This window comes from Echiichthys vipera (genome assembly GCF_963691815.1).
Source record: "Echiichthys vipera genome assembly, chromosome: 16".
Classification (NCBI taxonomy): Eukaryota; Metazoa; Chordata; class Actinopteri; order Perciformes; family Trachinidae; genus Echiichthys; species Echiichthys vipera.
Genome location: NC_139841.1, coordinates 19262154 through 19278343, shown reverse-complemented (window position 1 = coordinate 19278343; position 16190 = coordinate 19262154). Strand labels below are relative to the sequence as shown.

At 38.9% G+C, this 16190-nt stretch overlaps 1 protein-coding gene across 1 annotated transcript in view; it reads left to right on the top strand.

The window, feature by feature from the left end:
- The window catches only part of astn2 (astrotactin 2), a gene marked incomplete at both ends in the record, with an annotated part of 261923 nt that overhangs the window by 33118 nt on the left and 212615 nt on the right, over positions 1-16190 (top strand). The gene's annotated exons all lie outside the window — the stretch shown is intronic.

The window sequence follows — 16190 nt, the reverse complement described above, 5'->3', positions numbered from 1 at the left end:
AACATGGTGCTCAGTTGACACAAGAAAAAAAAAAGAAATTACTGGAGGGATGGAAAAAAGGGCAACTGGGGTGGCTGGTTGTCAGCCCAAACTACATTCTCTTCGAAAAGGAAACCCACACTGAGCAACACACTGACAGCAAGCAAAGCCCCAGGGGAGGAGACGGGAAGATAAGCGGGATGAGCACATTGGTCGCAAAGATCCAAGGTTAACATGGTAATGGACAAAAATGTTAGATGCCTCAAAATATAGCAGTTGAGAATGAAATGCACAACCGCAAGCAAAACGACACTTTAGGCATTGTGTCAAGAGAGACCCACTGGGAGCCAGTTCTGAAACCTTTAAATATTAAAAGAAGACACTTAAAAAAAGATATGAATCAAGTGACTTCAAGATTACTGATGGCAGCGGAGATTGTGCCCTGGAACCAACAGTCAAAGAAGATGTGGAATGGAGACTGCCAGCGATGACTACTCCATCATGAAAGTTGTGGAAGAGATTTATTAAACGCACCAATGAAATAGGGCACAATAATGGCAGAGCTGCAACTAATTCTCAGGTTTTATTGCTGTGCAGGGCAGAAAGGTAATCTCTTCATTTTTGTCAGGTTGCAGAATGGTAGCCACCTGGTAAGTTCTGAATAGAAAATACCCATCTTGACTCTGATGATGCCATGGTGGGAGATTTGGTATGTTGCTGCAAAACTGAACTTTTACTTGATGATCCAGTCAAATACAGAACCGGGTGCAGGATATAGTACATGACACATGTAATGTTTAGATTGATAGGCATACATCTTCAAGAACATCAGTTCAAGATAATATTTATCAATAGCTATGTTTGCATAAAGCGTTCTTTCTCTAATAATCTGAACAAGAGCAACAAGAGCCCAGTCTCACTCATTTTTCAGAGTAATATATATATATGTTTGAAATCCTGTTTGTCCTGTTTGGTAGAAAAATAATGTTGCTTCAGCGCAAAAAGCCCAGCAGTAAACCAATTATAGTGTTAAGCATTCAGACCAGGCCCATCTTTTTGAAATATTTTCCCATGATGGAGTGCTGATTTTAGTGTATTTTGCATATTAGATCTGTAATGATATCTCCCAATCTGGCACATATAACGTTCCTTCTCCACAGGCATAACATAAATGCCATTAAAGGATGCACTATTACAGTGACCATGCTGGTACAGGCTACAGAGATAGAGTACTGAGTCATGATCTACTTCCTCGTTAAGACCGAATATATTCACGTATGTCACCATTGAGTCTTTTCCAGGCAGAAGATGGGTTCTGCAAGCAGCTGGTGAGATGTCAGACTTATCATGTCAAGCTAGATAAATTCATGTTAAGAAGAAAATAGTCACAGACTGATTTCCATTTACCTTACAAAGTTCTCAGTGCCAGTACTATGACAAAATGTATTAAGGGGCAAAAGAACAGCCTGAGGGACACAGCAGCAATTGTGGACGTGTGCCAAGACTTGAATAGCTGGCTGTGATCTGTCAACATGTGCCGGGCTTTGCTGAAAAGTTAAGGTATGGCCCTGTCAGCATGGAATCACCCAGATCTAAAGATCAGTATCTGTCTTAGCAGAGGAGAACAAGTATCACTGGAGGAGTTGAGACCACGAACATGCCTGTGTAGCATCAAAGTCTGACCCTCTCAGAACCCTCAATGGTGTACACAATTACTTGAGCATGACTTGATTTCTAATCCTGAAGCTATTTCAGGCTGAGATTAGGGCTGAAGTCCAGCAAGAGATGTGGAAGACAACAAAAAGGAGCCTGAACCAAGTGAGAATGGGCTCTGTAGACCGAAACACCCCATGTGGCAACCCCTGGCGGGCATGACCTATTATCTACTGTTTCAAATCCTTGACCAAGCTATTTATGATTTCAGCCTCCTCTCCAACCGCATGCTGGGATATGGAATAGTCTCAGTCGAATTCTCACTATAAATGCTTCCTTGACCAGTGTGTTTTTTGTTGGATACACTTAACGCATCATGGTCTGTTCTCACAAGGCGCTTATTGTCTTTCTGCTGGCAAGGCCATAGCTTTTGGTGATGGCCATTATTGCTGCCCTTGGAACCATGAGCCAAGCAGGGCCCTTCACAGAAACCATCCAGCATCTGAGATTATGTATGGGAAATCAAAAGCGGATTCTAGTTCAAAACCGTTGACAAATTGGAATCCAAACCAGAATTGTATGCTTTGTCAAATATTTGTTATCAATGACAGAATGTTTTTTGGCAGAGAGAGCTCCATGCAGGCAGGTTTTTTCTTTGACTTCAGTACAAATCAGTACAAAACATTTTCGCATTTCATCCACATTGTGTTCAGACACAGACATTATAAAACATAATTGTGTTGATTCTGACAACTTGTGTAGACTTTTCCACAGAAAATTGATTGGTAATCCCTCAAGAATCACACTTTCAAATAGAATTGATAACAGTATTGGTATCAATTTCCATGTAAATAGAGTGGCACATTGAACGGAGGTGTCGATGATGTGAACTGTTGTGTGACCCACAGCTGAGAGTTTTAAAAGCAGGAAACAGCTGATCAAAGAATAGGGGGCAGTAAGTCATCACCTGGTCATCACTTTAACCGCGACAGTAGAATATTGACCGTAGAGTTGAGTTACTGGAAAGCTGGTGAAATCCGTGAGATGCTGACCTTCACGGCAGAGAAAGTTGTAAATTCTCAGATCACGGTGACGGTAATATGTTGTGTCACACGTGCTTCATGTCACGACGCCACATGTTTTTGTCTATCCCAGAAAGCTGGCTTTTTGGAAAAGAGGAATATTACGCCTCGCTTTTGCATACACAGCAAATTGCTGCCTTTGCCTGGCTGCCAATGTGACGGCTTTTCTGTATAAAAACATCTTATCAATTTCTATCCCTATCTGAGATCAGTGTGACCAATTTACTACAGCTTATAAAGCAGACTTCAGGCCTCCTGAAAATATTAAATCAAAATGTATAGGTGCGTTTCCACTATAGTTGAATATCTGGAATGAGGCGGGTCTAACTCGCCAAATTACCCCTAATTTGCATGTGTGTTGCTCAAGCGGCCGTTTTCTGGACCTGCGGGAAAGTAGGTCCAAAAAATGGCCGCTCAAACCCCTGAGAGAAGCCTGTTTGCTTATTGGATGTTTCTCCCAGTGGGATGTGATGTGTGGTAGTACAGACGCCACAACAACACAGCGAAGTAGAGTAGGCTCTTTTATCCAGTGGTGTAGTATAACACAGTGCAGAAAATGATCTGTGCACGGATTCTGGATTGAATTTCCAACCTGTGGTCCTTTGCTTTATGCTCCCTCTCTCTATTGCACGCACACACGTACACGCACACGTACACACACACACGTACACACACACACCATACTGCAGCGGGGTGAAAGCCTGTCTGTCAACACACACTCTTACAGCATCCAGAATCTTTAAGGTGGAGTATTTTCTTTCATGTTACTACATAAGTTAGTGTTGTGAATGCGGGCCACCTTAAATCAAACTATTCTGTACTGTCTTTCACTTTGAGGCAGAGCAGCGCTCCGCTGTATCACTGATCAGCTGATCGCTGGCGATCGAAACCCATTTAGAGTGATACGTCACCCATTTCTTAAATTCCTGTCAGGCCTTTTTTTGTAATGGAAACACGGCGAGTGAGCTACCATTTGAGAGGGCGTGCCCTGAAACTTTCCGAGCTGCCACATTTTACCCTAATGGGAATGCACCCTATATCAACCACTAAAGTTCAGTCAACTTAGACTTTTTGTTGAGCTGATGACATTTGGTCGTTTACCTAGTGTTTCCTCACATAAAGTCCGCTTTGGGATGAGTACTCTCTTGTTCCAACTATGTACTTCTCTATAACCAATATTCCAGGACCATCAGCAGAAAACATATTCACATGCACTCCATTGCTTTCGAGACACGTGCAACACTTATCAAAACAGACTGGCATCAGATCTAATTTAGCCGTACTTTATGCCCATTGAATGAAATGGAGCTGGGCTCATTTACATCTGTTCAAAATTGAAGTGACGCAATTAATGCACCAAAGAGTCACTCCAAATCATTTGTGGCATGCTAATTAAATATTCACGAAATTTAACAAAAATATACATTTTACAGAAAGAGAACTATATTGTTTCTCAATCAGCACCAGTGAGGTTCCTCCATATTACATAACTTGAGGACATAAAGCGTGTTTGTCGGTAGCCATATCTACATATGCTTTTTCTTGTAATGCAATTTAGAATAACCTTGGCAATACATCCTACCCTTCTTATTTGACCGAGGTCTCAATTGAATAGGCCAGAACAAAGGATTAGTAAATCTTAATGTCTGTACTATTACACCCAAGCCTCTCACTTTGGCACTGGCAGACAACCCCCATCAGTGGACAAGCCTTACATGATAGTAAGCGAGAGATGTGAAATCAGAATAGGTCTTGTTAATGGGATTGTAGTGTTTTAGAAGAAGCCTATGCACTCAGCAGATAAGGGGACTGTTTATCCCGTTAATGTGTCACTTTAAATACATTAGGAGTGGGAGGGCTCCTGAATTTTCTTTTTTTTTTGGCACTCTGCCTCACTAATCCTCAAGAGCTCAAGGGACAAAGCATTTATAGATCCACACATAAATTACACTTAAACTGTTTTTTAATGTCTTAATGATGATTATTTATTTGGAAAACCAGAATTATTTTTTGACTGAATTGCAAGTTTTTTTTTGTTTTTTTTTAAATATCTGGTTAAGATTTTTTAAATCGAGGTGACCTTGAGCAACAATGGAGACACAGACACACACATACAGGACATAGGTGCATATGCATGTGGAAATGCAAAAACACACTCACACATGAACAGTTACACACACACACACACGACAGAATGTATTCACTGCTAATGAGAGATAATCCAAGTCCCACTGTGCCACTGTGAGGCCAAACGCAAGCAGCTATTTGTTTATTCTATTTACACTGCCACAACAGGTTCCCAGAGGTCTAGTCCCACTATAAAACAAATGTTGTTCTATGATGCATTGCTTACGATGCACTTGTTATTGGAAAATATGTATGATGTTGAGCAATGCTTGTGGATAATTATATTTATTCACAAGTTAACACTATTTTTGTTTTCTCTATAAAATGCTTTAACAAAAGCAAGATGCATTATATGGCTGTGACTTTCACTTTACTCCTGGGATGTTTATTAGGGAAAAATAATGAAATATCTGCTTTCTTCAAGACACTCGCTTCGACTGCATAATGCTGTTAGTGCCACGCCTTGGTTGTGTGTTCTAAAGCCATAAGTCACGTTCACCTTCATGCTGAGACTCACTGGCGGTGTCTCTGAAAATATGATTGGTTTTCTGTAGGAGGTGGACACTACGCAGTCTAACAGCTGCCGCTGTGATTGAGCACAGTAGGAGTTAGCATGGGTGTGGACATCAGCGATAAGGCCTGAGTGGCACTGGCTGGGCATCTCATTAACAGGGGACCCTACTAAGAATCTCCAAGGACAAAATTGGGCTAACTGTCTCGAATCCTATAACAATCCTGCTGCTCCACTGATGCTAATACAATGGCTGTTTTCTTTGTCACTCTATGCAGAGCAAGAATCATGCAGAATTGGAAATGCACCACATAAGTGATCGTTTGTCACATAAAATGGTACAAAACAAACAGTAGTAGTGTGAGTACTGCTTATAGATTTAATCTTGGGAAATGCCCGGTGTAAAAGTTTCTAGTGGCCTCTGCAGTGTGGGGAATGAGAGGAAGTGAGGTGAAAAACAGGTCAACCCGAACCGGTTGTTGAATCAACAGAATTGGATCCCACAGTGCTGATTGAGCCAGAAAGTATAGAGATGGAAGTCATTACTTAAACGTCTGGAAAGGAAAACAAAGTACTGGCAGCATTTGATTTTCTTCAGTTAATTTCAAGAAATGCAAGTTCCATAGATGTTTGGTAATCATTAAAACTCTTAGAAATCTTTAAATCACCATGTTACCACCTCTCCTCGTTTGTGTATTTATTTGTACTATCTAAAACCAGTGATGGAACACCACAGAAACTAGAGGAAAGTGGGAGAAAGGAGCTTACATACAAACCAGATTTTTAGATGATTTGATTTTTGTTCTGTATGTTTGAGTTTGCAGACTTTGTAGCATTTCAAACTTGCTTGACATTGGTTGTCTTTTACCACCCTGATCACCAGAAAAAAATGTTGGCATTGTACATTTCTGCAAGCCACAGAAACGTTGATACACAACACTTCTGACACCTTTTTACATCTATATGTGACGTGCCAGGCTTTCTACTGACTCCAATGTAAAATTATAGATGTTAATATTACACATTTCAAGTGCTCCGGAAGTCAGGTGATGTAGTATAACATGACTCAAACTCCACTCTGAGGAGGTCAGAGTGGATGGTTGGGTCAATACAAACCAGACGTTTACCCGGCAGACCGTGGTTCGTGTCCATATTGTGTCCCAATCCATGTCAAAGTGAAACTTAATTACATAGATATACTTATCTTGACCCAAACCACAATCTTTAACTAAACCTAACCATCTAGTTTTTATGCCTTAACCTATCTAGGTAGTTTTGGTGCCTAAACATATGTAACATAAATAGTTTGTTTGAATTCACAATGTTATTCATGTTTAAAACTGTGCCTGTGGAGCATCTTAAAGTGTCGGTATGTGATGAGTAGGGAATGAGAAATGGTTGCAGCGGTTTATCATATTCATCATATCTGTGGTTGGCAGATACATACAATGCCAACATTTTATTCTGGTGACTTGGTTGGGATAGCTGATGCTATTGTGTGTTGGTAATGCGTCAAAAAGTGGAAAACCATATTTCATAGGCTAGATGTGTAAGACTAAGAGATACTTAACTCTCTTCAAATCGTTTTCAGTAAGCATTACAGTTTGTAGGTATTTTGTACCAGTCATAACTTGAAATTCCTAATTCAACTTTATTACAAACATTTGGGCAGGTAATAACAATTAAACTGGACTTTTAATACACAAAAAAATCCAGCAAATTTGCCACCACATGTGGGTATCTCTTGCTACCCCTTGATGGTGAGAAAACAAGATGGACCAATTTATTTGATCCTGTAGCAAGACTGATCATTTTGACTTAAACACACATTATCCCAGTGTGTGCCCTGAAAAGGTTTTCCTGGAAAAGAAAAAAAAGGTCTTGATTCTTTTTTAGTTGTGTTCATTTTCATTGGTATTTATGTGAATTCCAGCTTTTTTCATTAGTGTTTGTAGTGAGAAATGAGGGTGTCATTAAGATGCATGGGTGTTAATTGGAAAGAGGCGTATGCCTTTTGTAGCTTATTCTTTTATTGGCCTAAATAATCTATAGCTCCTATCAGGTCATTTTGAATGGTAATGGCACAATTAGCATTATGGGAATGGGATGATATGAAATCAAGACCATTTAGTAGCTAATCAGGGATGCATTTTTTTTTCCCCAACCGGTTTAATTTGCTGCTGATTAAGAGTTCTAGTTGACAGCTTATAGTTAGAATTTAAAACGTCAAAACCTGTAGAATGTGCCATTGTCACAAATGTCAGAGATGTTTTGAGGCAGAATTTGAATGTTTAAGAGGTATGCTAATATTCTTGAACACTTTTGATGAGTGTCAGACTGATAAATCCCCTTCCCATATATGTCTCTGTGCGCTTGTCTCTCTCTTTTTTTAGATCCTCTCACTTCTCCTTTTCTGTCCTTGCTTTCATTTTGGGCTGAGACATTTGAAACCATTGTATACTTCCTCATTCCCTTATATGAATGACTAAATATTCATCTTCCATCCATACTATGGGCAGCCTGCTCAATGAGGTTCGGGTAGCATTCAGTGGAAGACGGACACGTTATGCTACATATGTAATGACAGGCAGCAAACTGCCTTTAGGGTGCCAGCTTTCATCATGGTAAATGTTGACGAGATGGGCTTGTTGCCGAGCTGACAAACTGTCATGGAGCTGTCAGACTTTCACAATCACTGACTCTTTACTGCGATGATCACCTTTAAACTGATGAGAGCCAACCTTTTCGGGAATGCGTGTTATTGTGTGGGTGGGCAGAAGACTCAGTGTGTATATGCATGCATATGTTTGTCAGAAAATATGTAAATGCTGGAATTTTTGCTCTTTTGAACCTGTGTCTGCTGCCTGTCAGACTGGAAGCAATGTGACCTTGACAGTGATTATCAACATTTGAGAGTGATGATTTTAAGAAGTATTGTTTTAAAAAAAACTGATAGAAATGTGAGACTGCCCTCTTCCTAGGCGGAATTATCAGCATTGAATTGAAGATGTATTCAGGTAATATGTTTTGGCGATGGTCCATTGACACTGAAGTAGTTTATGACTCGCTTAAGCCCCGCACGTAGAATTGTTGAGACATTCATTCATAACCGCTTATCCCTGTCGCCGATCGCAGCTGACATCGTGAGGCAGGTTACACCCTGGACAGGACGCCAGTCTATTGCAGGGCACATAGAGACAAACAGAGACAGACAACCATTCACACCTATGGGCAAATTCAGAGTCATCAATTAACACATGCATGTCTTTTGGATTATGGGAGGTCCCCGGAGAAAACCCATGTAGACACGGGGAGAATATGCAAACTCCACACAGAAAGGCCCCAGCTGGGATTTGAACCTTCTCACTGTGAGGCGACAGTGCTTACCTCCACACCAACGTGTAGTAATTGTTAAGACATTCTATTCAAATTAGTTCCATCTGTTATTCAGGAAAGATGCCCACATCCGAGTAAAATCCCTGTGGGTACCATCATAGTGTTAAAATAATTTTCCTTTTGTTCATGATCAATGGAGCCGCTCCTGGATTTGTTTCTGGTTGACATCATTACCAGTCTTTACCCTGTTGTTCAGCGTGAGGAACTCCTAATCTATTCCCTGCTAATTCAAATACTGGAATGTTGTAACAGCAAATGCAATTACATTTTTGCGGTGGATTTTACTTTTCAAATCAGTTTTGTACAATCAATTAGATGCTGGATCAAATATATTTATTTTACCTTCCATTTTCAATTTCAATACAAGATTGTCTTTAAATGCATAATTGTAAAGGCTCATTATTGCCCTCTGTGGCCAATAGGGGGAAAAACCCCTCTGCCACTGCTATTACCACCCATTTGCCACAAGGGGCAGCAATGAATCCATTACAACTTCAACCAAAAAATTGGATAAGTGACTCAATGGTGAGAGTTTTTCTTTAAAGGTGTTTTCACTTTTGCAATGTGGCACGCTGCAAGTTAAACAGCAACTGCAATAAAGACTCTCGAAAAAAGTATTGTATTTCACCAGGTGGCAAATGCAATGCTGTGTCACACAGTGATGCACATTCTTGTCTTCATGTCACTATAAGAATAAGCTAGCAAAACAAAAGCTAAAAAGTTATTTATTAGCAATAAATCAATTTCCAATTTCAATCAAGGTCTGTGCCATGGCAAGATGCATCTTGCGTCATCACTTTCTGCTGGAAATCTGCCAGATCTCAGCAAATCTCTCATGTTCCGTTCTTCAGGTATTCCTTTCCTTTAACCAATCAAACCTACATGAGACCTCACATGTAATTGTATCTTCAAGTTGTTATTTTTTGATCATCGATTTATGAAGATACATTTAGATTTTTGCTCCTTGCAGTGCTAGCATGGCTGCAACCATGACTGTGACTTCCCTGATGATTTTCAGGTAACTTTTAACGGACTACTGATACATTTCTCAAATTCACCATTATAAAGTTATCACCATATACAGTTGCCAATTTTGTTAGCAAACAGTTACAGTACTACATATCTAGCAGATACAGAGTTATATTTGCATTGATTTTAACTGTGTTTGTCCACATTATGAATATACAAACACAATCCATTCCCTTTTTATTTCTGGTTTTGTCTCCACCCAGTCCTGAGTAATATTTGGGGCAGAAAGTGTACAGTGAGCTTTTGGAGTTTGTTTGCTGAGAACAGCTGCCCTATGCCTTTTGACTTTTCTATTCGTCGTGCTTTTCAGTAAACTGTAACTTATGTAACTGTTACCATCTTTTATGTTTTAATAATGACCTTTTATGTGTTTTAAATGTATATGTTTTATGTGTTTTTTTCTCCCAATGCTTTTAATGTTTTATGTGAAGCACTTCAAATTGCATTGTTGTTGAATTGTGCTATACAAAAAACTTGCCTTGCCTTACCTTATGCTAAATGAAGTAACTAATAGCAAGATGGCAGTTACACCAGATCTGCTCAGTGCACTGAAATGATGATGGATATATGTACAAAGGAAAGCAAACAAACATCTGGTTGAGGGTGAGAAAGGTCACTTTTTAAACAGATGGCAATGTGTATTGTTGGTTTAGGGAACATTGCAGCAGTTTGCCAGGCTCTATGATCAATGTTTTACTAATTAGGTTGGCCTGTGTTTAGTTTTAGTGTGCAACTTGCAGCTGCTAACAGTGCAATACAGATTTGATAGAAGTGGAAGAGTCACTAACAGATGTATGGTACTAGATTGGTTGATGAATACAGGTGGATATAAATAAAACTTTGTCTGTTGGGTTTTTCAGTGGACAGGTTTTGTGTGTTTTATGGCACGCAGCGTGAATTTAGGATACTGATATTCAGGCTTAGTGTTGTCTCCACTATGCGATGCCCCCCACACCTTTTGTGTTCTTACTCAGTGGTTGTGGGTTTACCTCATCTCATGAAACTCTGAGAGACAGTGCTAACTTGGAGTTGCTCATGCGCCAGGGAAAATTTAAAGAATGTAAAAATTTAAAAACAAACTCAAAATTGAGCTCAGCACCAGATCCAGATAACAGTAAAGGGATGAATTAAAAACACGGTAAGAAGCAGAGTGAACACTTGTATGATCACTGCTGACATTGAGTGTCAATAGATTTCCCTTCTGTCCTAAGTACCTTTTTAATGAGGACCTAGCAAAGTGTGAAAAGGTTTTATCAAGGATTTGGGCCAAGCGTGCAATATCTTTATGCCAAAGTTATGCAGACTTTATGAAAAGTTAAAATCAGAATCAGAAATACTTTTATACTCCCAGGGGGAAATTATTTTTTGCTACGAAACTCCAGATATACATCAACAAATATTATACAGCCAAAAACATACATTATAAAAGCACTTTTAAGTAATATACACAAGATCAAAAATACCAGACTAATGTGTAATAGTACAGATTGTCTATAGTTGATTGTCTAAACCATCGTGAAATGTAAAAAAGGGACATAACCAAGATGTGCACATTTGTTGTGACAGCTTTTCTGTCTCAGATTTACCTTAAACTCCTCCAGTAACAAATGGAAAATTTCATCAAGGTAAAATATCTGATTAGTTTTATCCCTATCTCGCGCTTTATGTGGCCTGTTCAGAGAAGAGAGTGAATCGCTCTATGCCTGATAATAGCTATCTCTAATTCATTTCCTAAATAAATCAATTTGTCTTTGAAACCTGTTTGAGTAAACATGTTCGTCACATAGAATTGTATGCACTACTTTGAATTGTTTAAATGGTACTTATTTATGTTAAATTGTGAATGTATTGCTTTTAACACACACATCTCTCTTTCTCTCTTCCTCACACACACGTGCACACTCCAACACGCAGACACACACACACACACACACACACACATCCGTTAGGTTACCACACCAAATAGGCCTACCCTTGACATAATATATTATTTTTGCAAAATAATGCAAATTATGGTACATTTTTACTCAAAATGATATACTTTTTAATCTGATTAATCAATGGCATAATCGGTAGAATACTAGATTACAAAAGATTTGATAGCTGCATCATTAGCTCCTTCCTAGACCTCAGTGTTGAGAATAATCAGTCAGGAAGCTCCCAAGTCGAATCTCTGCCCTAAGCTGCATCACTGTAATCAGAGCTCAATGCATGAGGTGCAACAGCACATAACATCACAGCAAGCTTTAAACTTTAACAAACTGCGTCTGAGTCTCAAAATGACCTGACTACAAAGGAAATCGAGAAGTGTGACACAAATCCAGTACAGAGCGTCCAGATCAACATGACTCCTTTTAGTTTGCTGCTCTGTTACCCTGCAAAACGACATGTGACACTACTTTGAACCATCAATTCAGTTTCAATAAAAAGTATTCACACTTAGATGGTATAAAATTATAATTAATAGAAATATTTCAACTAAATTACTGTGTGCACACAGTATACTTTACCTTTCGGCCTGTCTACCTCGAGGCATTGTCTACAATTAAAACATATGATACATTTGAAATACATTCCTGCATTTCCTAAAGCAAGTTGCTTTAATTTATTCAATTACTCTTTCGTATGGTTTGAAATTACACTTGCACAGGCTGAAAATTAAGTTTAAATGAAATGGTTAGTTCACCATAGTGGGTATGATTTATTTTTTTGATCCTTTTTTGTGTGAAAGTTAGTTATTGTTTCATGCAGTTGTGATGCAGTTGTGATCAGCCTGTTTGTGCTAATGGACTCTCAAAATAGTTTGAGTTTTGTCTAGTAACCTTCTTTAAATGCAAGAAACTGGGGAATTCATATTATCCTTTTCCTGACTAATCATTGCAATGTCATTCAGCAAATTAAATGTATCAGTGAGCATACTGTATATATTTTTTTTAAATGGTTACTCCTTAGAGCTACATCGTCACTTCACAATTCACTTCAAGGTGAAAGCGTAGGTTCAGTGATAATACCTTTTTATAGTGAGTAATTTTGACTGAAATGGTTTAAGAACCTCTGGTAAACTGAATGTAGTGTATGCTTTGAAAAATCACCATTAGTAGTGTAAAGAATACCTTTTTTTCTAGTTAAAGGCCTTAACAATGCAAAACCAACAGCATGGTTGCTTATAGCTTTGGATGAATGCATCATTCTGCAAAGCCAGTCTCACACTCTTTTTGTTTCCTTTTGAATGCTGTCTTTTTATATCTCTGTCGATCACCGCAATGCTGGTAACCCATAAAAAGTGCTTCAAATAAGCTGTTTTACCCTCCAAGCATCATGTTGTCTCACCATTTCTCTGAGATCCATACAGACATTGTTTCCTGAGTCTATGAAATGTTCACTATGGCATCCCTTTGGGTTGTCCTTGGACTCAGTTTGGGAGACAAATTTGCTGACACCCTTGCTGGGAGCATACTGGCGTCAGTCACACACATACTGCAGGCTGGTAGACACATAGTCATGCACATACAGTATACACATTAATAATGTTCCTCCTAATGAATTACTAGCAGACCTTGAGGCCATACACCTATACCTCAATAATGTCTGGCCAGGTGCCCAATGACAAGCTTCAAAGCACAAAAGACAAGGACACACACACACCCACACACACACACACACAAAATCCTTTTTGTCTTTAAATAGCATGCTTACTGAGCATCCTCATCTGCATAACAATCGCGCAAAGGTAGGTAACAGCCCTCGGAACGCTATTACTGTCCATCCATCCTGCATGTGCATGCTTCTGTTGCTGCAAGTCTCGCTTTTCAGTTGTTCACATGTCCCTTTTAATTAGAATCCAACAAAGTGTCAGTGTTATGTGTTTTAGATATCTTTAAATAACTCAGTATGTGCATAAGAGAAAACATTCCAAGATAACGTTTACAGGAGCTTGATTAGCTCCGTAAAACAGTAACAGATGGCAGGAGGCACCTCACTGTTGGCCCAGCAGACACGCTTTATCTCCTCTCAAGGTGAAAGGTCAAGCAGTGTGTCTTCAGCCCACAGATTAAACATAAAGAGTTGAATAGCCAGCAGTTATGGCATTTAAGAATTTCACAACCTACAAAATTTTACCATAAGCTGTAGTCAGCAAAAATACAGAATATCTCACCGTTACAGTACAAAAGGGAGGGTATTTAAAGTGTACTTTAAGAGGGTATTCAAGAATATAAGATATGCTGATGTGTACATTTTCTTAAATGAGACAAAGGCTATTTTCAGGTTTCTACTAAAACATGTTTACATTCTTTATTGTTCAAAAAACACATTTTTCTCGTACTATCTGTCAGAATATACCTGTATTCACCTTCTGTCAGAAATGCTCCGGTTTAAGACATGTCTCTTTAATCCCCCCTAACAAAAAGCCCAGTCTGATTGGCTTGTAAGAAAGATATGAAGTAAAATACTCAGATGTGGGGCGGTATAAGCCTGCATGTGACATAGGAAGCGGATCCAAATCTGAATCATTCTTGAATCATAATTTTATGATCCAGGCAGCTCTAAAAAAATGGACTGGTTGTCTTATCCTCTTTAATGCTTACATAACCAATCAAGCTGTCGCATTCACTGTAAGTACACATAAATATGAAAAGTATTGCATTGTAATTCATGTGTAATCTACATTTTTATTACTATAGAACTTAAATCCAGTGCAAAGAAGGAAATAAGGTGAAATAGTATAAGAGTGCTATAGGGAGGAGGGTCAGGGTGGTAGATGAGTCTCAAAATGTGTGTCCTGGAAGTACTTAGCCAAACCACAACTTGTTTTTTTCCTAATCTTAACCAGGTAATTTTGGTGCTAAAGTTTATCATATAAACCCAGTTCATAGTGTTAAATAGAACGTCTTATTTCATAAAATATCATGGATTGTTTTGCAGAACTTCATCATCCAAACCTAAATCAATGAGTCATTTTAATAACACTTTTGAGGATTGATTTGACAATTTATAATAATAACAAAAATCTGCTGGTTTCTGCTTTATAAGGACTTAATCCCTCTGGGAAAAAAAACAGCTGAAGACATCACCATAGCATGGACTGACATTAAAATAAAAACAGAACAATTAAGGAAAGTTAAAGGGTAAAATAATTGTTAATTGCCCTGGAGTGACTAAATTTAAGTATGTTCTCTACTAGTTAATAGGGCATTATTATATGAGGTCTACCTTACGTTTGTAGTTATATCATTTTCTGAGGGGATGTCGGCCCACTCCCTCTGTGCACATTAGGGCCCATGGCACTATTGAGTATAGCGTACATAACCCTCCCCTGCGTTCGATGCCCTCTGACCCAGAGTCAGCGACTAATAACCAGCTGCACCAAAAGCCATTTGTCATTTGCTACCTTCCGCTGATAGGAGATGTCAGAAGATGTCTATGCCCTTGTCACCCTGCCACATGACAAATACTGTATCATGCCTCGCAATCTGAGGCTCCCTGAGGCTTCTCAGTACTCCTCTACTGAACAACCACTCCCACTTGATAGCATTAGATTATTGTGCTATGATCCATATCGAGATAAACTGGTGATCGCCCCCATTCTTTTTTTTCTATCTCCTTTTCCCATTGCTACATAAATTGCAATTGGGTCTGTTTTTTTTCTGTGCTTTTTAAACATTTCCAATGCTCCTTTGATGTTTGATACTTAGTTCCAGCACAGGCCTGAAGCTAATGGTTTTATATTGGTACAAAATGTAGAATGATTATTGCAGATAAGCCGTGGACATTGAATGGTAAGACATACTGTATGAAGTTAAGGTGATATCCGGCGTAAAAAATTATTCCAGGTTCTTTTTCTGCAAATGCACTTACAAAATAAACCATAGAGACAATTTATTTCGTGAAAAACTATTAGCGGAGAAATCCTGGAGAGACGCTTACAGTTGCTAACAGCCGAATGCGGCTAACAACACTGATTAGCTTGAGGCAGCACGGTGATGGCATTAAAATGGCTTTTTTAACCACTAATATTGCTCATGATGACACCAAACCTCTGCAGTAGCATGATAAGTATCCCTACACATTAACCAAAGCATTAATGGGCTCCTTCCTTTTGGATTGTATTTGGTTGACTTGAAAGGACTATACAATGAGAGGATCTGGTACCTGGGCAAGTTGGTATGTCTTTCAAAACACTCTTGAAAACTCCGTGTTCACTAACTACGTTGTTGGTGTTTCGATTAATGTGTAGGGACGCAATCATGCTGCTGCAGAGGTTTGGTGTTATCATGAGCAGTATAAGTGGTTAAAAAAGCCATCATAATGCATTGCATTGCATTATTTACTGTTAGCGACTGTCTCAGCTTTCGTCGCTAATAGTCGTTACACGGGAAAAATTGTATTGATGGTCTTTTTTGATTTTTGTTTGA